Here is a 20,142-nt window from a genome sequence, read left to right as displayed (position 1 = left end):
AGGTTGTACACATGGAAGAATCCTGGAGATACTAGAAGGTCTCAGATAGATTATATAATGGTAAGACAGAGATTTAGGAACCAGGTTTTAAATTGTAAGACATTTCCAGGGGCCGATATGGACTCTGACACACAATCAATTGGTTATGAACTGTAGATTTAAACTTAAGAAACTGCAAGATGGTGGGAATTTAAGGAGATGGGACCTGGATAAACTGACTAAACCAGAGGTTGTACAGAGTTTCAGGGAGAGCATAAGGGAACAATTGACAGGGATGGAGGAAAGAAATACAGCAGAAGAAGAATGGGTAGGAGGGATGAAGTAGTGAATGCAGCAGAGGATCAAGTAGGTAAAAAGACGAGGGCTAGTAGAAATCCTTGGGTAACAGAAGAAATATTGAATTTAACTGATGAAAGGAGAAAATATAAAAATGCAATAAATGAAGCAGGCAAAAAGATTAAAACCGTCTCAAAAATGAAATCGACAGGAAGTGCAAAACTGCTAAGCAGGGATGTCTATATGACAAATGTAAGGATGTAGAGGCTTATCTCACCAGGGGTAAGATAGGTACTGCCTACAGGAAAATTAAAGAGACCTTTTGAGAAAAGAGAGCCACTTTTATGAAAATCAAGAGCTCAGATGGAAACCCAGTTCTAAGCAGAGAAGGGAAACCAGAAAGGTGGAAGGAATATATAGAGGATCTATACAAGGGCGATGTAGTTAAGGCCAATATTATGGAAATGGAAGAGGATGTAGATAAAGATGAAATAGGAGATACGATACTGCGTGAAGAGTTTGATAAAGCACTGAAAGACCTGAGTCGAAATAAGGCCACGGGATTAGACAACATTCCATTAGAGCTACTGACGACCTTGGGAGAGCCAGTCATGACAAGACTCTACCATCTGGTGAGCAAGATGCATGAGACAGGCGAAATACCGTTAGTCTTCAAGAAGAATATAATAATTCCAATCCCAAAGAAAGCAGGTGTTCACAGATGTGAAAATTACCGAACTATCAGTTTAATATGTCACAGCTGCAAAATACTAACGCTAATTCTGTGTAGACGAATGGAAAAACTGGTAGATGCAGACCTCGGGGAAGATCAGTTTGGATTTCCTACTAATGTTGGAACACGTGAGGCAATACTGACCTTACGCCTCATCTTGTTGTTGTTGTTGTTGTGGTCTTCAGTCCTGAGACTGGTTTGATGCAGTTCTCCATGCTACTCTATCCTGTGCAAGCTTCTTCATCTCCCAGTACCTACTGCAACCTACATCCTTCTGAATCTGCTTAGTGTATTGATCTCTTGGTCTCCCTCTACGATTTTTACCCTCCACGCTGCCCTCCAATGCTAAATTTGTGATCCCTTGATGCCTCAAAACATGTCCTACCAACCGATCCCTTCTTCTAGTCAAGTTGTGCAACAAACTTCTCTTCTCCCCAATCCTATTCAATACCTCCTCATTAGTTACGTGATCTACTCACCTTATCTTCAGCATTCTTCTGTAGCACCACATTTCGAAAGCTTCTACTCTCTTCTCGTCCAAACTGGTTATCTTCCATGTTTCACTTCCATACATGGTTACACTCCATAAAATACTTTCAGAAATGACTTCCTGACACTTAAATCTATACTCGATGTTAACAAATTTCTCTTCTTCAGAAACGCTTTCCTTGCCATTGCCAGCCTACATTTTATATCCTCTCTACTTCGACCATTATCAGTTATTTTGCTCCCCAAATAGCAAAACTCCTTTACTACTTTAAGCGCCTCATTTCCTAATCTAATTCCCTCAGCATCACCCGACTTAATTAGACTACATTCCATTATCCTTGTTTTGCTTTTGTTAATGTTCATCTTATATCCTCCTTTCAAGACACTGTCCATTCCATTCAACTGCTCTTCCAAGTCCTTTGCTGTCTCTGACAGAATTACAATGTCATCGGCGAACCTCAAAGTTTTTATTTCTTCTCCATGAATTTTAAAACCTACTCCGAATTTTTCTTTTGTTTCCTTTACTGCCTGCTCAATATACAGATTGAACAACATCGGGGAGAGGCTACAACCCTGTCTTACTCCCTTCCCAACCAGTGCTTCCCTTTCATGTCCCTCGACTCTTATAACTGCCATCTGGTTTCTGTGCAAATTGTAAATAGCCTTTCGCTCCCTGTATTTTACCCCTGCCACATTTAGAATTTGAAAGAGAGTATTCCAGTCAACATTGTCAAAAGCTTTCTCTAAGTCTACAAATGCTAGAAACGTAGGTTTGCCTTTCATTAATCTTTCTTCTAAGATAAGTCGTAAGGTCAGTATTGCCTCACGTGTTCCAGTGTTTCTACGGAATCCAAACTGATCTTCCCCGAGGTTGGCTTCTACTAGTTTTTCCATTCGTCTGTAAAGAATTCGTGTTAGTATTTTGCAGCTGTGACTTATTAAGCTGATAGTTCGGTAATTTTCACATCTGTCAACACCTGCTTTCTTTGGGATTGGAATTATTATATTCTTCTTGATGTCTGAGGGTATTTCGCCTGTTTCATACATCTTGCTCACCAGATGGTAGAGTTTTGTCAGGACTGGCTCTCCCACGGACGTCAGTAGTTCCAACGGAATATTGTCTATTCCGGGGTCCTTGTTTCGACTCAGGTCTTTCAGTGCTCTGTCAAACTCTTCACGCAGTATCGTATCTCCCATTTCATCTTCATCTACATCCTCTTCCATTTCCATAATATTGTCCTCAAGTACATCGCCCTTGTATAGATCCTCTATATACTCCTTCCACCTTTCTGCTTTCCCTTCTTTGCTTAGAACTGGGTTTCCATCTGAGCTCTTGATATTCATACAAGTCGTTCTCTTATCTCCAAAGGTCTCTTTAATTTTCCTGTAGGCGGTATCTATCTTACCCCTAGTGAGATAGGCCTCTACATCCTTACATTTGTCCTCTAGCCATCCCTGCTTAGCCATTTTGCACTTCCTGTCGATCTCAATTTTGAGACGTTTGTATTCCTTTCTGACTGTTTCACTTACTGCATTTTTATATTTTCTCCTTTCATCAATTAAATTCAATATTTCTTCTGTTACCCAAGGGTTTCTACTAGCCCTCGTCTTTTTACCTACTTGGTCCTCTGCTGCCTTCACTACTTCATCCCTCAAAGCTACCCATTCTTCTTCTACTGTATTTATTTCCCCCATTTCTGTCAATTGCTCCCTTATGCTCTCCCTGAATCTCTGTACAACCTCTGGTTCTTTTAGTTTATCCAGGTCCCATCTCCTTAAATTACCAACTTTTTGCTGTTTCTTCAGTTTTAATCTACAGGTCATAACCAATAGATTGTGGTCAGAGTCCACATCTGCCCCTGGAAATGTCTTACAATTTAAAACCTGGTTCCTAAATCTCTGTCTTACCATTATATAATCTATCTGATACCTTTTAGTATCTCCAGGGTTCTTCCATGTATACAACCTTCTTTCATGATTCTTAAACCAAGTGTTAGTTATGATTATGTTGTGCTCTGTGCAAAATTCGACCAGGCGGCTTCCTCTTTGATTTCTGTCCCCCAATCCATATTCACCTACTATGTTTCCTTCTCTCCTTTTTCCTACACTCGAATTCCAGTTACCCATGACTATTAAATTTTCGTCTCCCTTCACAATCTGAATAATTCCTTTTATTTCATCATACATTTCTTCAATTTCTTCGTCATCTGCGGAGCTAGTTGGCATATAAACTTGTACTACTGTAGTAGGTGTGGGCTTCGTATCTATCTTGGCCACAATAATGCGTTCACTATGCTGGTTGTAGTAGCATACCCGCATTCCTATTTTCCTATTCATTATTAAACCTACTCCTGCATTACCCCTATTTGATTTTGTGTTCATAACCCTGTAGTCACTTGACCAGAAGTCTTGTTCCTCCTGCCACCGAACTTCACTAATTCCCACTATATCTAACTTCCACCTATCCATTTCCCTTTTTAAATTTTCTAACTTACCTTCCCGATTAAGGGATCTGACATTCCACTCTCCGATCCGTAGAACGCCAGTTTTCTTTCTCCTGATAACGACATCCTCTTGAGTAGTCCCCGCCCGGAGATCCGAATGGGGGTCTATTTTACCTCCGGAATATTTTACCCAAGAGGACGCCATCATCATGTAATCATACAGTAAAGCTGCATGCCCTCGAGAAAAATTACGGCTGTAGTTTCCCCTTGCTTTCAGCCGTTCGCAGTACCAGCACAGCAAGGCCGTTTTGGTTATTGTTACAAGGCCAGGTCAGTCAATCATCCAGACTGTTGCCCTTGCAACTACTGAAAAGGCTGCTCATCTTAGAAGAAAGATTAAGGAAAGACAAACCTACGTTTCTACCATTTGTGGACTTAGAGAAAGCTTTTGATAATGTTGACTGGAATACTCTCTTTCAAATTCTAAAGGTGGCAGGGGTAAAATACAGGGAGCGAAAGGCTATTTGCAATTTGTACAGTAACCAGATGGCAGTTATAAGAGTCGAGGGGCATGAAAGGGAAGCAACGGTTGGGAAGGGAGTGAGACAGGTTTGTAGCCTGCCCCCGATGTTATTCAATCTGTATATTGAGCAAGCAGTAAAGGAAACAAAAGAAAAGTTTGGAGTAGGTATTAAAATCCATGGAGAAGAAATTAAAACTTTGAGGTTCGCCGATGACATTGTAATTCTGTCAGAGACTTGGAAGAGCAATTGAACGGAATGGATAGTGTCTTGAAAGGCGGATATAAGATGAACATCAACAAAAGCAAAACGAGGACAATGGAATGTAGTCGAATTAAGTGGGGCGATGCTGGGGGAATTAGATTACGAAATGAGACACTTAAAGTAGTAAAGGAGTTTTTCTATTTGAAGAGCAAAATAACTGATGGTCGAAGTAGAGAGGATATAAAATGTAGACTAGCAATGGCAAAGAAAGCGTTTCTGAAGCAGAGAAGTTTGTTAACATCGAGTATTGATTTAAGTGTCAGGAAGTCGTTTCTGGAAGTATTTGTATGGAGTGTAGCCATGTATGGAAGTGAAACGTGGACGATAAATAGTTTGGACAAGAAGAGAATAGAAGCTTTGGAAATGTGGTGCTGCAGAAGAATGCTGAAGATTAGATATGTAGATCACGTAACTAATGAGGGGGTATTGAATAGAAATGGGGAGGAGTTTGTGGCACGACTTGACAAGAAGAAGGGCCCGGTTGGTAGGACATGTTCTGAGTCATCAAGGGATCACAAATTCTGCATTGGAGGGCGGCGTGGAGGGTAAAAATCGTAGAGGGAGACCAAGAGATGAATACACTACGCAGATTCTGGAGGATGTAGGTAGCAGTAAGTACTGGGAGATGAAGAGTCTTGCACAGGATAGAATAGCATGGAGAGCTGCATCAAATCAGTCTCAGGACTGAAGACGACAACAACAACAACAACAACAACAACAAAAACTGTCCGTTATATGTTAGTAATGTAGGTCTTGAGACGCTTAATGCGCAATAAACGTTCACCGACCAAAATTTGATTTATATATATCTACAGCGCACAAGTTAAAGAAAACTGCGGTTAGTGTAACTCGATGTCAGAAGTCTTCATGGGTTTTTTAGGTTTCCAAATCTTGCGTCGTATCATGTTTGAGTAGGGAGTACAGCTTATTAGAAAATAACATCGATATCGCACTTTTTACCTATCTCTTGATACTAGTAACATTACATTTTTACCGTCATATGTTGGGTTCATGCAGTTAATAGCTGCCCCTTGGTTTTTGAAGCTTGCTAAATATCAGAAGTAGTAGGAATACCAGGTTTGCGTATTTGTACTCATGAGTACGTCTTGGTGTTCGTACTAACTCGAAAAATTGTTTTGTTATTCGCCCCATTACTTTCAGAAGATGAGGCAATAAAGTAACGAAACGATACGACAGAAAGGGAGCTGAACTTTTCCTTTCTTCCAGTATCGACATCATTCTTAGGACCTACATTTGTGTGATATGTGGTTGGTTACTCCACATTTCGTTATTGAGATGTTATAAAGTTCCTTTCCTCTTAAAACGTATTTTAAAACTAAGTGGAGTTCGATGAATGGTTCGAGATAAGTGAGCATACAAGAACTGCACAATCAGCATTCCAGGAGTAAATGACAACGGAAGTCCCCGGAATATTCGAAGTCAGCATCCAGTGCTCGGTTAATGGCAACTGTGACATCAATATCAACATTTCTGGAATTGCCTCCACTGCGGCGCACCCTCCCCCTTTCACTGCTGTCAATGGAGTCATGTGTTTGCGAAATGCCAAACCCCCCTCCCTTCCACACCTTCCCGGTCACTACTGACGTGGAAACTCGAACTTACCACCGTTCCCGCTATTGTAAGTTGTATAATTGCGTAATTGTGTGGCCGCAGCTCGTGGTCGTGCGGTTGCGTTCTCGCTTCCCGCGCCCGTGTTCCCGGGTTCGATTCCCGGCGGGGTCGGGGATTTTCTCTGCCTTGTGATGACTGGGTGTGGTGTGATGTCCTTAGGTTAGTTAGGTTTAAGTAGTTCTAAGTTCTATGGGACTGATGACCATAGATTCTAAGTCCCATAGCGCTCAGAGCCATTTGAAACTTTTTTTTGTGATTGTGTGCGCTGTCATTTGCCGTCTACACTTCGAGGACAAAGACGCCTAGGAAACTGTTTTCTCGGATCACCAGATAACTGAAGCAAATCGTATTAATGGAGTTTGTTACAGTAAGTTAACTTTACAATACTTACCTCCGCGTGTTCGCAAAAGTGTCGTAAGCAAAAGGCGACATGCAAATAATCGATGTACTTCGTTATATAAAATTACGTTGCAGGCCAAACAGTACAGTTCGTAAGTCACTGCTGTAGTATTTGTATGACGACTCGTCTCCCATTCCGCCACGGCTAGGCGGCGCGGCCTTACATTCTCCCCAGGATAACGACCAGAAGGATAAGCGCCAACCTGTGGAGGCCAATAACCAAATCTAGAAGGCGTCAGCTGCTGCGGTATGGGCGGGTCCAGCTCCATCGGTAGGATGAGAGGAAGCGCATTAAGCGAAGGCTCCGTCTCCATGGGTCGTCCCGCAGTGCCATGACACCATTTCGCTTCAGCTGTGTCCGCGCTGTCCTCTGGATCCGTCAATCTGGGGGAAGAGACGCAGGAGAATCACAGTGCACAGGACTGTGGCGAAGTTGATTGTGGTGTCGTAACTGCAATCAATCTGGACCTGAAATGAGATACATGCAAGCGTCAAGTCGACGGAGGATCTCATCGCGCCCACCGTTCGCGATGCAATAAGTACAGCCTTCCTGTGGCGCCGCATGCTGAGGAGGGTGGAACAGTGGCCCATGGTGGCGGCCATGAAACAATTCCACCGACGATGGTCCATTTTTTGGGTGAGTATGATGTCCTTAGGTTAGTTAGGTTCAATTAGTTCAAAGTTCTAGGCGACTGATGACCTCAGAAGTGTTCAGAGCCATTCGAAACTTTTTTTTTTTTCTTTTTCTTTTTTTTTTTTTTTTTACGTGAACTGCGTGAACTGAGGACCGTTGTTGGACACTGACTTCAGGAAAATCTTCGAGGCAAGAAATAGAGAATAACTGAAGTGTACTACGTGACGTTGTCGACTTCATTGGCACAGCAAAAGGGAACTTGCTATACGAGTCAGCCACAATCAATCAACAAGTGTTCCAAAAATATCCCGCAACGTCTACGAGGACACGTTGCCATGGTGAGTGTGACTTAGGCGAAGCAGAGAATTTTTGTGGCGGAGCGGCAGAAATGCGTGACAATGTGACGTCATCTGTTCTATTTGGGTTTCCATACCTCGCCAAGAACAGTGTTGACGCGATAACTGTTTCGTACCAAACTCCCCGGGTGTTCTGGGTGAAGTAACAGCAATAACTCTTTCTGTAAATCTTCGGAGATCAGCACACGTGACTGTCCAGTATCATTCTGAACAAGAATCACACCTTGCTGTATAGCGAGGCCATGCGGGACGTGCAAAGTATCGGCAAACCGCAGAGTTCTTTATCATTTGCAAGGAACGAGGCCAATATGTGCGAATGTATTTTATCAAAATGTTAAAAACTGAAACAGCTTCCCTGTCCTGTGTAATTTTCCTATAGTTCTGCGGCAAAGATTGAAGCAATTTAGAATCCTGAGCATCGATGTGACAAGAAGATGCAGCATAAGCCTTGAAGTCCGTATCAGAACCAATTGGAAGACGTGAAAGTGCGTCCACATTGCCATGTTCAGCTGTAGGACGATACACACTCCCTGACTGGTATTGAGACAACAAAAAAGGCCAGCTTTGCAATTTTTGGGCAGTTCGTACAAGAAGTGATTTCGTCTGGTGAAACAAGGACTGCAAAGGCCTGTGATCCGTTACTAAGTATAATTTTCTTCCATACAAATAGTGGTGTAAATTGGTGACACAATAGCTAATGCCTCTTTCTCAATTTGTGAATAGCTACACTGAGCTTTGGAGAAAACATGTGATGCGAAAGCGACAGGCCTGTCTTTATCACCAGTCTGAGCGAAATCACTCCACTGATTCCGTAAGAGGAAGGGCCCACTTAAAATTCTACTGGTTTGTCAGGATCAAAGTGAACTAAGCATCGACCACTGAGCAATGCATCTTTAAGTTGTTGGAAAGATACTTGCCACTCACCTGCCCAAACCAAGGGGACGTTCTTGAGATGCAAGCGATGCAAGAGATCTGCGATTTGTGCAGCATTCATTATTGACCGAATGTAATAGTTCATTTTCCCTAAGACAGACTACAGCTCTATGACATTACGAGGAACTGGAAAATTTCGAATCACTAATAAATGCGACTGAAGAATATATACACCTTGACTATTTGACATGACCCAGATACTGTAAATCAGGTTTAAAAAAATCACACTCATCCAGTCTATTCTTTAGTCCTGCATCAGATAACGCATAAAACCAAGCAGTCAAATTTTCAGTATGATCTTCAGGTACACGACCTGCGATGACAATAGCGGTCAAGTAGTTTCAACAGTTTGGCACTTGAGAAATCATCTGTTCCAGATACCGTTGGAAAATGGTGAGTGTGGAAGTACTGCGAAAAGGCAAATGCAAATATTTAAATAAGCCCAAATGAGTATTTACTACACAAACTTTCTGAGAACCTTCAACGAGTAGTATTTGAAGATAAGTGTCATGCAAGTCAGTTTTGGAAAAGTAGCGACAATGGCCTAATCAGTGCAAGAGATTTTCTGGGCCTGCCAATGGATAAGTATCAACCACAGTCTGCAGGTTGACTGTAGACTTCGTCAGCAAAGAGTCGTAAGCGATCTGAAGGTTTGGGGAGCAAAACCAATGTATTTGTCCACTGAGTAGCTTTTATGGGCGCAATAGCTCCACTATATTGCAATTCCTTAAGTTCAGTAGCGACGTAACCCTGTAATGCAATGGGGAAATTTCTGGCCCAGAAAAATCTCAGCTCACCATTGTCTTTCAGAGTAATATGTGCCACAGTGTGCCTATAAACCTTCAGAAAAGTTCCGGAAATTCTCTCAGCTAGCTAGCTGCACTGACTTTGGCATGGGATGCATACACTGAATGTTAAAGCCAAAGGAATCAAATGAACCAAGGCCTAATATATTATCACAACTGTAGCACTGAATGTTAAAGCCAAAGGAATCAAACGAACCAAGGCCTAATACATTATCACAACTGGGTGACTGTAGCACTGTAAAAGTCACTGTTCATGTGTGCAAATGAATGAGAAGTTCGTTGGACTGGCATAGCACTGAAGAAAGTGCTCACTTGATAGTTTTGCTAACGCCTGTTATCCCGCGTCCGACCATCCTAATTTAGGTTTTCCGTGATTTCCCTAAATCGCTCCAGGCAAATGCCGGGATGGTTCCTTTGAAAGGGCACGGCCGAGTTCCTTCCCCGTCCTTCCCTAGTCCGATGAGACCGATGACCTCGCTGTCTGGTCTCCTCCCCCAAACAATCCAATCCAATCCAATCCTAACGCCTGTTGCAGACTTTGAATATATTGTGTTAATGACTTGGCCTTGTGACAGGGTTTTTGTGAATGGGACGAATTCTTATGTTCGACGGTTGCAAATACATGGATTGTACTTGTCCTTTCTTGCCACAAGTGGAACACTGTGGTTGCAAGGAGGGGCAGTCTGGGCGTTTGTGCCGAGAATAACACTGAGGACATAATTTAACACTGTTCGCCAGTGTACCCGCCTATTTACCGAGATGCCTACGCGGCATGGAGAGTTGTTTACACAACTTGGCGAGTGCAAGCTGCTGTTGCAAATGGGATGGTCACAAACGAGGTACTCAACCCGACAAAGTGCTGGCTGCTCAGATTTATCGGCCGACACAGCTCCTGAACTGTACTGATCTATAGCGGCCGACACGAAGGTTGAGTCCACAAGATCACGGCCGCTGCCTGCTGTCAGCAGGGGCTGCAGACTGTGATTTGCCTGCCTCTCAGTTTTGTTGCCATGAAGGTAGAGTTAGCGATGCAGTAGGTCAGAGCAGCTGAAGGCTCAGTGTTACCATGCTATATTGAGTGTTCATGTCTGATCTCAGTGTCTTTCTTTAGAGAAGTGCTTTGACGTTTGTTCGGTGGTGAACAATAATACAGAAGCAACGACCTACTTGTACTCCTCCGGTCGGTGTGCGTAATGGGCGGAAAGACATTCGTAAAAAATCGCCAATTATCATGTCGAATGTACTCAAGTTTTTTACTGATCTGGCCGACAATGAAGAAGCGAGGAATAACTTACATTTTGAGCAAATTCATAAACCTACTGCTAGAGGGTGTGGTGTCCAAGTCAACTGTAGGACGTATTAGCAAATCTGAGTCATTGGCAGGATCTTCAGACATGAAAGTGTTTCAGTTACCCAAGAAAGACATAGAAACGTGAAAGGAAATCAACAGACTTCGACGATTTTAACAAAGAGCTCGTGTGTAGAACTGTATTTGTATATTATGACAGAGGAAAGTATCCAATGGTTAAAAAAATACAGGCCGACCTCCGTGAAAAAATTACTGAGGCTCAGAGACCTCCGTTCTTCGTCCTCTCTGCTCCTTTGGTTTTAGATTCAAGAAGTGTAATGATGGACGAAAATGCTTAATGGAACGCAGAGCCATTGCAGCAGCAAGAGCGAAGTTTTTGGGTACAAGGCATTTCTTGTGCGCTGAAGACACCAGGCCTGTTGTGTACCTGGTTCATTAACCACGGGCTCCATACCAGAGGCCAAATTTGTTTTTCATGGTGGGAAAAAGTTCTAGCCAACCTGATTACCATTCAGAAATGAATGGAGAAGTTATTAACAACTGGTTTATCCGACTGTTGTCTGCGCTGAAAGAAGGGTAAAGCTACCACTCCATTCAGATAGAAAAGTTGCCGCGTTCACATTGGCGCAAGGCAGATATTATGGAGTGGTTAAAGGGAAAGTAAGTTTCATTTTCAGCCGATGAAACGAAGGCTGAACTCCTAAACAAATCGTAGGTGTAAAAAAGCCTTACGAATTACATCAACTGGCAAACGCAATGCGACACAAAGTGGTACGTCTACCACCGTATCACTGCCAGTATAATCCCACTGAATTGATAAGGGCACATGTAAAGCGAGAAATAGCGAAGAGAAATGCTACTTTCAAACTTGCTGATGTCGGGAAGCTAATACACGAAGCTCTTGACAATGTTACTCAGCAGGACTGGGAGAAATGCGTAAAACATACAGAAGCATTCAAGAAACTAATTTTTTGGACCAGGGTGTAAGAGACACCATAGTGGAATCTGTGATACACCTCGCCGAAACAAGCGACAGTGAATCTTAAGAAACAGAGGCAGAAGATCCTTCAGTTTATGAAAATGCTGTCTATGTGAAAAGCTGACTTCATTCATTATTCTCTCTTTATTCTTTCTCTCTCTCTCATTATTCTCTCTCTCTCTCATTAATCTCTCTCTCTTTCTCTCTCACTCTCTCTCTCACTCTCTCTCTCACACACTATTTTCTCTCTCTATCTCTCTCTCTCCCACTCTCTCTCTCTCTGTCTCTCTCTCTCTCTCTCTCTCTGGCTCTTTCTCATCAGCGCTGTACTTTCGATGTATTACGCATAGAGATTAGGTAGTTGACAAGGAGAATACACTATCCTACTGTAGACCTTGGCGTTTGCAACCGTAGGCTTATCAGATGGAAATGAAATATACTGCCTGCCACTGTTTCCGTATCAGCTGATAAAAACAATCTCTTCTGTAATAATGTGTTCCCTGGACCGTGGAAACATCAGCGTGGATGACCTATAGTGGGGGATTCTTTAGCATGTGGAAAGCTACAGAGTAGTAAATGACAATAAACTGAAATTTATTTAAATATATTCACTAAAAACCCATAAATGTGAGGAAGTCTCGTCATAACCCACAATTCCGGGCTACATGGCGAGCTCCGACTTGCAATAGGGCAAGATAAAGGACGCACTCCACGAGGTAACGGCGGGTGCAGGGGAATGGGAGGTGTATATGATTGGGGTAGGGGGGGGGTGTCCATGATTGATTGTGCTGCCTACAGTCGACAGGTGTTGCCGAAATGGTATAAGAGAGCAAGGGCTGCGGCGGTGTCTGACGGGTCTCCCAGAACATAGCCCTGAGAGTAACACGGGCGGCACCATCTTCCGATTTGGAAATTAAGGGACTGTAACCAGGAGAAAAACGATAACTCGCACAGTCTCTTGAGAGAGTGATCATCGCAAGAACTGAGATGAGGCATGGGAGTTGAATAACAAAACAAAAAAGTTAGCTATGGGTAGTCACATAATGCGAACACGTAGGCAGGGCAACAAAGCCTTAGCATCGATGGAATCGTAAGATCGGTAGCTCTTGATACAAATAGCGTATTTGAATTTTAATGATGGCTGAAGCTGCTGTGAGATATCTATCGTGAAACGTCCTGATTTAAGTTGGTACTACCCACAGTTGCTTCAAAGTGATGAAGCAACAAATGTAAAATAAAGTTGCTCTGTTCCGCTTACTACTAATACTAATAAAGTGTAGCCGGCTAAGAACTGAAGCGAAACTGGAATGTAAGAGCATTTCTCTGTGATTTTGTAGCCTTATATGCAGCAGGAATGCGCCAATTTGGAGGCACACTGTCCTTACTTCTATGCTTAAGCGAACTCAGGTAAGCCCTGTTAATGTGACTAATTTTTGAAATCAGTTTATATTCAAAATGTATACTAATGTCTTAAACGAAGTTTCCGACAAGATGTTTCAGTGGTATTGCCCCCGAATCAACGTCTAGCGGTGCGGGGGCACAGCATTTGATACTCGACGGTTGTTATCGGCAAGAACATCGTTCAAGTATTGTTAAAATGCTGTGAATTAATTTTTAAACTATTGTACCACAAAAAAAACGTTGTAAAATGTAAAGACTTCTTGACGGACTTGCAAACGGTACAGATGCTAACATTTATGAGTTTATGTCCTGTTCCGAAAAATGACACTCAGTTCATCATTAAAATCCTATTGTCATTGAAGTCTTCATTTGAATAAAGTAGTGAAGAATTATTTTTGTAAACATTGACTTTCCTGAAGTGTGTGCAATATTTTCTAGTTGTAAAGCAATTTGAAATATATCGTGAAACAGAGGTCCACTGAAACTGACGAAGACATTTCTCATAACGAGCTGTGTTCTATCAAAAGTTTCGTATCACGTAATTCACAAAGTTGAAGTAGATTGAATATTTTTATGAATTTGATTTTGGCATAGTTTTGAAGGAAACTGCCTTAGTAAAAGTGGTTTTAAGAATTTCCGAAAGGCAAAAATTGATAAGCCGGAATCTTTAAAAGTGCTTTTGTGATAAATAATTGGAGAGTTTAATTAGCAAATAGTGTTTGTGGTCAGTTTTGATATACGTAGTTACTAGTTATAGATCGATTATGAGCTACGAACAAAAACTTCATCGTTCGTTTAGCAAGATTTTAAATATTGCATCATACCAGGAGCGACTTTCGAAACTAACAAAAGGTTTAAACTGCTAATAAAGTTACAGTGACTAAATATTTAAGATAAACAGTGTTTGAACCTTGGAAGTTAATCAATACGCTACCGCACAGCAAAAAAATACAGCCGTAACGTAGTAACGTACAGCAAAAGTTTTACGGCGACGCAGTATGTCACAGTTTGAACCTCCCCTTCTCTCTACGTTAGAGAAACGATCCTGCGTAATTTAATAAACTCAGCCCGGGGTAAACCTACCAGTAAAATGTATCCAAAAGAAAGGATAAAATCTTAGAGTGAGGCGTTGTCCCATTTGGATACACACGGCCAACATTGTATGCAATAGGGTACATTACGAAAGGAGACAACTTCTTTATGTCATAATCTAGCATTTAATGTGGTGGGGGTACCTTTCGCCTCTGACAGAATTTCCCCTATTACCAACTCGATTGGGGATGGCAATGCAAGCCGTAACTGCTGCTTTCCGTCAAACGAGCAGCCTAGCTACCGCGATCTCAGGTTGTTGATCTGTGGTGGCGCCAGTTCTGCGAACGAAAGAGGGGCTCGTGCTCTTGCACGTCGGCGTGGCTGCACCTTGAATATGAAAGTAGCGACCAGGAAATTCTATTAATTTTCACCATATTGTGATATATTTGAATTAATTGATTGGTTAAATGATACTTGCTCCCCCCCGAACATTCGATGGTCTTCTACTCAGATGAAACATCGATTGTTTCAGTTGGCTGAGGAAAATCGATTTTAATGGTTTGATGGTTTAATTTCATCTAATATTTAATTAAATGATTTATTATCCTTTGATTATCGTCATTTATTTCCTCATAAATGCGGCTTCGTGACTGGAAATATAATTTTAATTTAAGTCTCTTTCACTGTAAGGAAACAGAATCGAACAACCTCTGGGTTACAGTAACCCCAAAGACCCGTGATATTGTCATCGCATCTTAGAAAAATCATATTGATATTTGGATTATTTCGGTTCCAGGTGGAAATAAATCACGTAGATGTAACTGAGCATATAGACTGTCGGCTTTACTGTAGTTTCGCTTTAAGAACAGTTTGTTTCGGTATTTTAACTCATTCAGGCAATTTTTTGTTGGCATGTGTAGTGAATAACCCAATGTTATCCTATGAAAACGTGGAATATCACTTCCGACCCAAAGGCTCGCCTCTACAAAATACTGTACCCTGGCTCCTTTCCTCGTCTCAGAAGCCGCAGTCTATGTCTCTATAAAACCTGTATGTTCACTGTAATTTCACAAATCTCAGCATTTCTTCGTGTGACTGATGAATGCCGTGCTATCGCCTGCTCAACAAGATTGTCTGTCAGAGTTCTGGACGCTACGCTGACAATAGGAAATGTCCCAGTCCTCTCCTTCAGCTTCTGCGAGTTGTGTTGTGCGCCCCCAGTACAGACTGTATATGCTGGCGTCGCGCCGTTGTTTATGGTTCATTTCGACTCCCGAAGCCTGTTATGCCTTTTTATCGTTATTTGCTCTTCGTTTAGCTATCGGAGCTCAAAAAGTTGTTCTGTGAAATGCAAGATATCATAATAAACTGAGTGTGCGATCCTCAACCTCGTTTAAATGGGAATCTCTGCCGTGGTTTATAAGGTATTCTGAGATATTTATCTACAAGAAAGAATGAGGAGCAATTAGATATCTACTCCTGAAATAAAATTCTGCTAGCCGACAAGAGCAACACTGCGCTTTTAATATCAGATGCGGACTACGACGTAACGATTTTCGATCTTCTTTATGACGCGACCTGTTGACAGACACACGCAGTCCTTACTAATAAATGTGAGGGGAGGAATACTATTCTTCTCAGTGTGTCAGGCTTGTCACTTAATAAAGGGTCTTAGGTATGCATCTATGCCATCATGTCTGTACTTGCTTCCTAAGGTAAACATTTAAGTTACCCCTCTACGTCTCAGTTTGTAACATTGGCCCACCTGTATCCCAAGACACAAAATATACAAAACGCTTTAATAGTGACAACATAGGATACTAGTACTTTATTGCCACTCAGTTCTCTTTGCGCACCGTCTCACTCATTTGTCAGATAGAAAAGCTACTTTAGACGTTGTCTCTCCCTTTACGGGAGTCCAGTTTTCTGTATCTTAGCAGCTAATTGTCGGATGGATCGACACTCTTTCACTGCTCTTTTTAGAAACATACTGTTGTCAGCTTATTTCTAGTTTTATGAAAAAATGTGAACAAACAGCTGATGAGCCGAAAGGTAGTAAACGCAGTGGTCGATACTGGAAAGGAAAGTGAGGAAGCGACAGTGGTTGTCTACCTTATGCTGACTCACTTTCCGGAATGCTCGGTAATACGTGTGGAAATATTTTACCTAATGTATTTAACTTTCACTAATATAGGTGGAAGGTCTTCAATGGAATGCTGAAGACGATCAAGAACTCCGAAATCCGGGCGTGTAGCGCAAGCCATGCGAATGTGTCACTTCTTATTTAAGAATAGTTCAACGACGATGCAATGGTGCACAGAAACATCGTCAACACACCCAACTAAAACAGTCAAACAAATCGTCTGTCAACGAGCACTTCCTCGAATATTATAATTAAATGAAATTCGACTACTACTGTGGAGCAAATTTCACATTTCCGGGACATCGTAGCGTATTAAACCAGAAGCACCTTTCAGTCCAAGTTTGGCCTTAAATTCGACTGTCAGTTTCTTATTATCCCAGGGGCGATCTCATGCATTATAGCTGTAAAACGCTGACGGATTCTATATATCCGGAAAATACAGTGCAGAGTCCGAAAACAAATAAGCAATAAATGAGCATCGAAAGGTGTAGAAGGTGCTGCGAGTCGGATTATATCGACCAGTGGTGCCAGCGTAATTGGGAAGTGAACACTAATTTTAGGAAAACATAGAGGGGATCCCGCGATGTTACATACTTACGGGGATGATGGAGAATGGTCAATCCATCAGTGTGAGGATAGGGACTCTGTTCCAGAAAGCCGGCCTAGGTGGCCGAGCGGTTCTAGGCGCCTCATTCCGGTACCATGCGGCTGCTACGGGCGCAGGTTCGAATCTTGCCTCGGGTATTGATGTGTGTGATGTCCTTAGGATAGTTAGGTTTAAGTAGTTCTACGTCTAGGGGACTGATGACCTCAGACGTTAAGTCCCATAGCGCTCAGAGCCATTTGAACCATTTGTTCCAGAAACAAATGACACGAAAGTGATAAACGAAAATTTGCTCGTCCATCCGACAGGTGATTTCATCTTCCAGGATTATTGCTGCTAATACTATAGGGCAGTTAACTTTCAGAGGTGTTAGTATGGGGCAAAACAAGAAAAAATGTCTAGTATATATGGGTTTCTAAATGCGTATCTTAGAAGCTATTGGCGCTTGTTCGGTAGAGGAATTTGATTCACAATATCGAAGACGAAAAAGTACTCATAGCTTACACATATGCAAATAGAGCCCAAGTTTATGCGAATTTTTCTTTGTTTCGGTCCATACTACCACATGCGAAAGCGGTCTACCGCACCAGTCGTAGCAACAGTAGTACCAGTACATGTATTTCACTGTCAGAGTATCAGAGTAACTTTAGCTTATAACTTTCGGCTCGGTTTTCCTGACTAGGATCCCGTACCTTAGATCGATACGATTACCTTAAATCGATACGTTTACCCTCCTCCACCATCCCTAATCACCCTCTATATTCATGTGCAGTTGTTCGGGAGGGAGCTTCCATGTCACAGAAAGCGCTTCGGTCGCCCCACGGAATATAACAATTTGGTGTGTCTAGTGACTGTAATGTTTACTTGGCTTCTACTGAGCTCCAACGTGACACTCCGGGATATGATGGGAAAGCGTGCTCCTATCAGCGTATAATATCACTACGAAATTGTGATTGGCCAGTACTTGAACCATTCCCTCTCTGAGATCAAGCCGCTACGCTCTCCTTACTACCAGTTATTCTAGGGAATGGCTTGTCTCGATTTGGAAAACTTCGTCTCTGAATCAACGACCGTGGCAAAAACTGAGAAACGAATGAAGTATGTTGCTACGAAATTCTTCTGAAGGATATTTTCAGTGTGTAAGTGGGCTGTTTAGGTTTTTATGTTGGTAACACCATGTAGCGTTCTATATGAAAATCACTGACTGTGCTGTGTGCAGTCTGTTAATGGTTTGCATTGTTGGAATTTGCTATTGTAGTGTTGGGCAGTTGGCTGTTAAGAGCTCGAGAGCTCGTAGCATTGCGCAGTTGGAGGTGGGCTGCCAGCAATGATGGTTGTGGGGAGAGAGATGGTGGAGTTTTGAGAGCAGATGATCTGGTCGTGTGTCCATCAGATACAGTAAAATTGTAAGACCGGATGTCATGAACTGATATATATATATATGTATATATATATATATATATATATATATATATATATATATATGTATATATGTATATATTATTACTTTTGAACACTATTAAGGTAAATACATTGTTTGTTCTCTATCAAAATCTTTCATTTGTTTAATATGCCTATCAGTAGTTAGTGCCTTCAGTAGTTGGAATCTTTTATTAGGATCATTCTTTTGTAGGGATTATTGAAAGTCAGACTGCGTTGCACTAAAAATATTGTGTGTCAGTTTAAGAAAAGTCATTTATAAATTTTCTAAGGGACGTTTCATATGGCGACCCTGCCAGGACTCTTCATTGCGCTTTTCTTGTTAGCTGCACATTGCCTTATATGAGTTGTAATATTGCATTTGCTTTGCTAATTTAGATATACTGCTGCTTGCTTTGCAAATTTGCATTTTTTGTCATTGTATTTGTGTTGTTTTGTGCTGCTGCATTGTCTCGTCTCTTACTTTAGCAACTGAGCTCAGTAGGTTTAAGTTAGCTTAGGAGGGGGTAGGCTATATAAGAGAAGGAGTTGTAATGAATTGGAAGAAATGGATTGAGAAGCTATAAGAAAATGGTTTGGCCAAAAAAGTTGTGTACAGTGGAGAATAACTATTTTGAAAGAGGATATGAACAGAATATAGAAAGCATGTTTGGGTAGGATTTTTTATGGAAACAAATGTTGAAATAAGAGGAAAGATCTATGGGATGAAGTTTTGGGTTGGACTGCAGTACCAAATGTTACACTGAAATCAAACCCTGTCCTTTCCTTTTGTGTTATTCCGCTATGTGTTTCTGTACTCTTGTGTAGTTGTGTTTTTCCTGTCTTTATGTGTTTAGCTGATACGAGTTATGTTGTAGAATTTTTCTAATACTATTTTTTTTACTTTTTAAAGACGTTTAGACATTATTAATTCTGTTCTGTTTCAATGCTCATATGTGAAATTAATGTTTAGAAAACTATTCTCGTTGTTTTATTTATTTACTTATGTCATAATTCCTGTAACACTGAAGCATATGCCTATTTCTATTCTTTTATAAGTCCTGTATTACTACAAATGTTACCTGTATTCTTATGTTCTTTAATGATGTTTTCTGTATCTTTGTAATTGTATTCTCATGTTATAAAATTGTAATGGACACCAGTTCATCAAATTAAGTAACTTGTAAGCATACATTTCACTGCACACGTTTCTGTTGGTCGTAGTATATGCACAATACGTGAGAAGTTAGGGCTGTTAGTGTTTGCATGTGTGTTATTAATTCAGCAGTGGACTGGTTAACAGCATTGCTGGTACTAAGGACATTTCAAAAAAATTTTCTGTGAGTGCACAAGTGGTGGCTCATGGACTTGCTATATTGTCTGCAAGACTCTTCAGTGGTGATTGTGCACCTGCAGAGTCGCAACATATGGTTTCTGGCCGTCTCTACAAGGACTGCAGTGGGTGTGCACCTCTGGTGGCCCAGCAATACCGTAATCTCTACCAGGACACAGTGGGTTTGCCCTGTGATGACCTAATTACCAATATTCTACAAAATTTCGACTGACTCTGTGCTGGGTTTGCTCTGTTGTGGCCCATTACCTGTCTGCATGTCAACAGTCAGCACTGTCTTTGTTGGAAGGACAACACCACCTCTTCAAGACTACGTGGAAATCCACAACTTCCGTGCGCATTTTCTTTTACTGCTCAGACTTTAAGAAAAAAACACTGCAATTTTAATGTGATGAATGATCAGGACTGTCTTTATTA

Source organism: Schistocerca piceifrons, chromosome 5 (assembly GCF_021461385.2).
Source record: "Schistocerca piceifrons isolate TAMUIC-IGC-003096 chromosome 5, iqSchPice1.1, whole genome shotgun sequence".
NCBI lineage: Eukaryota > Metazoa > Arthropoda > Insecta > Orthoptera > Acrididae > Schistocerca > Schistocerca piceifrons.
This window is presented reverse-complemented; position numbering follows the sequence as displayed.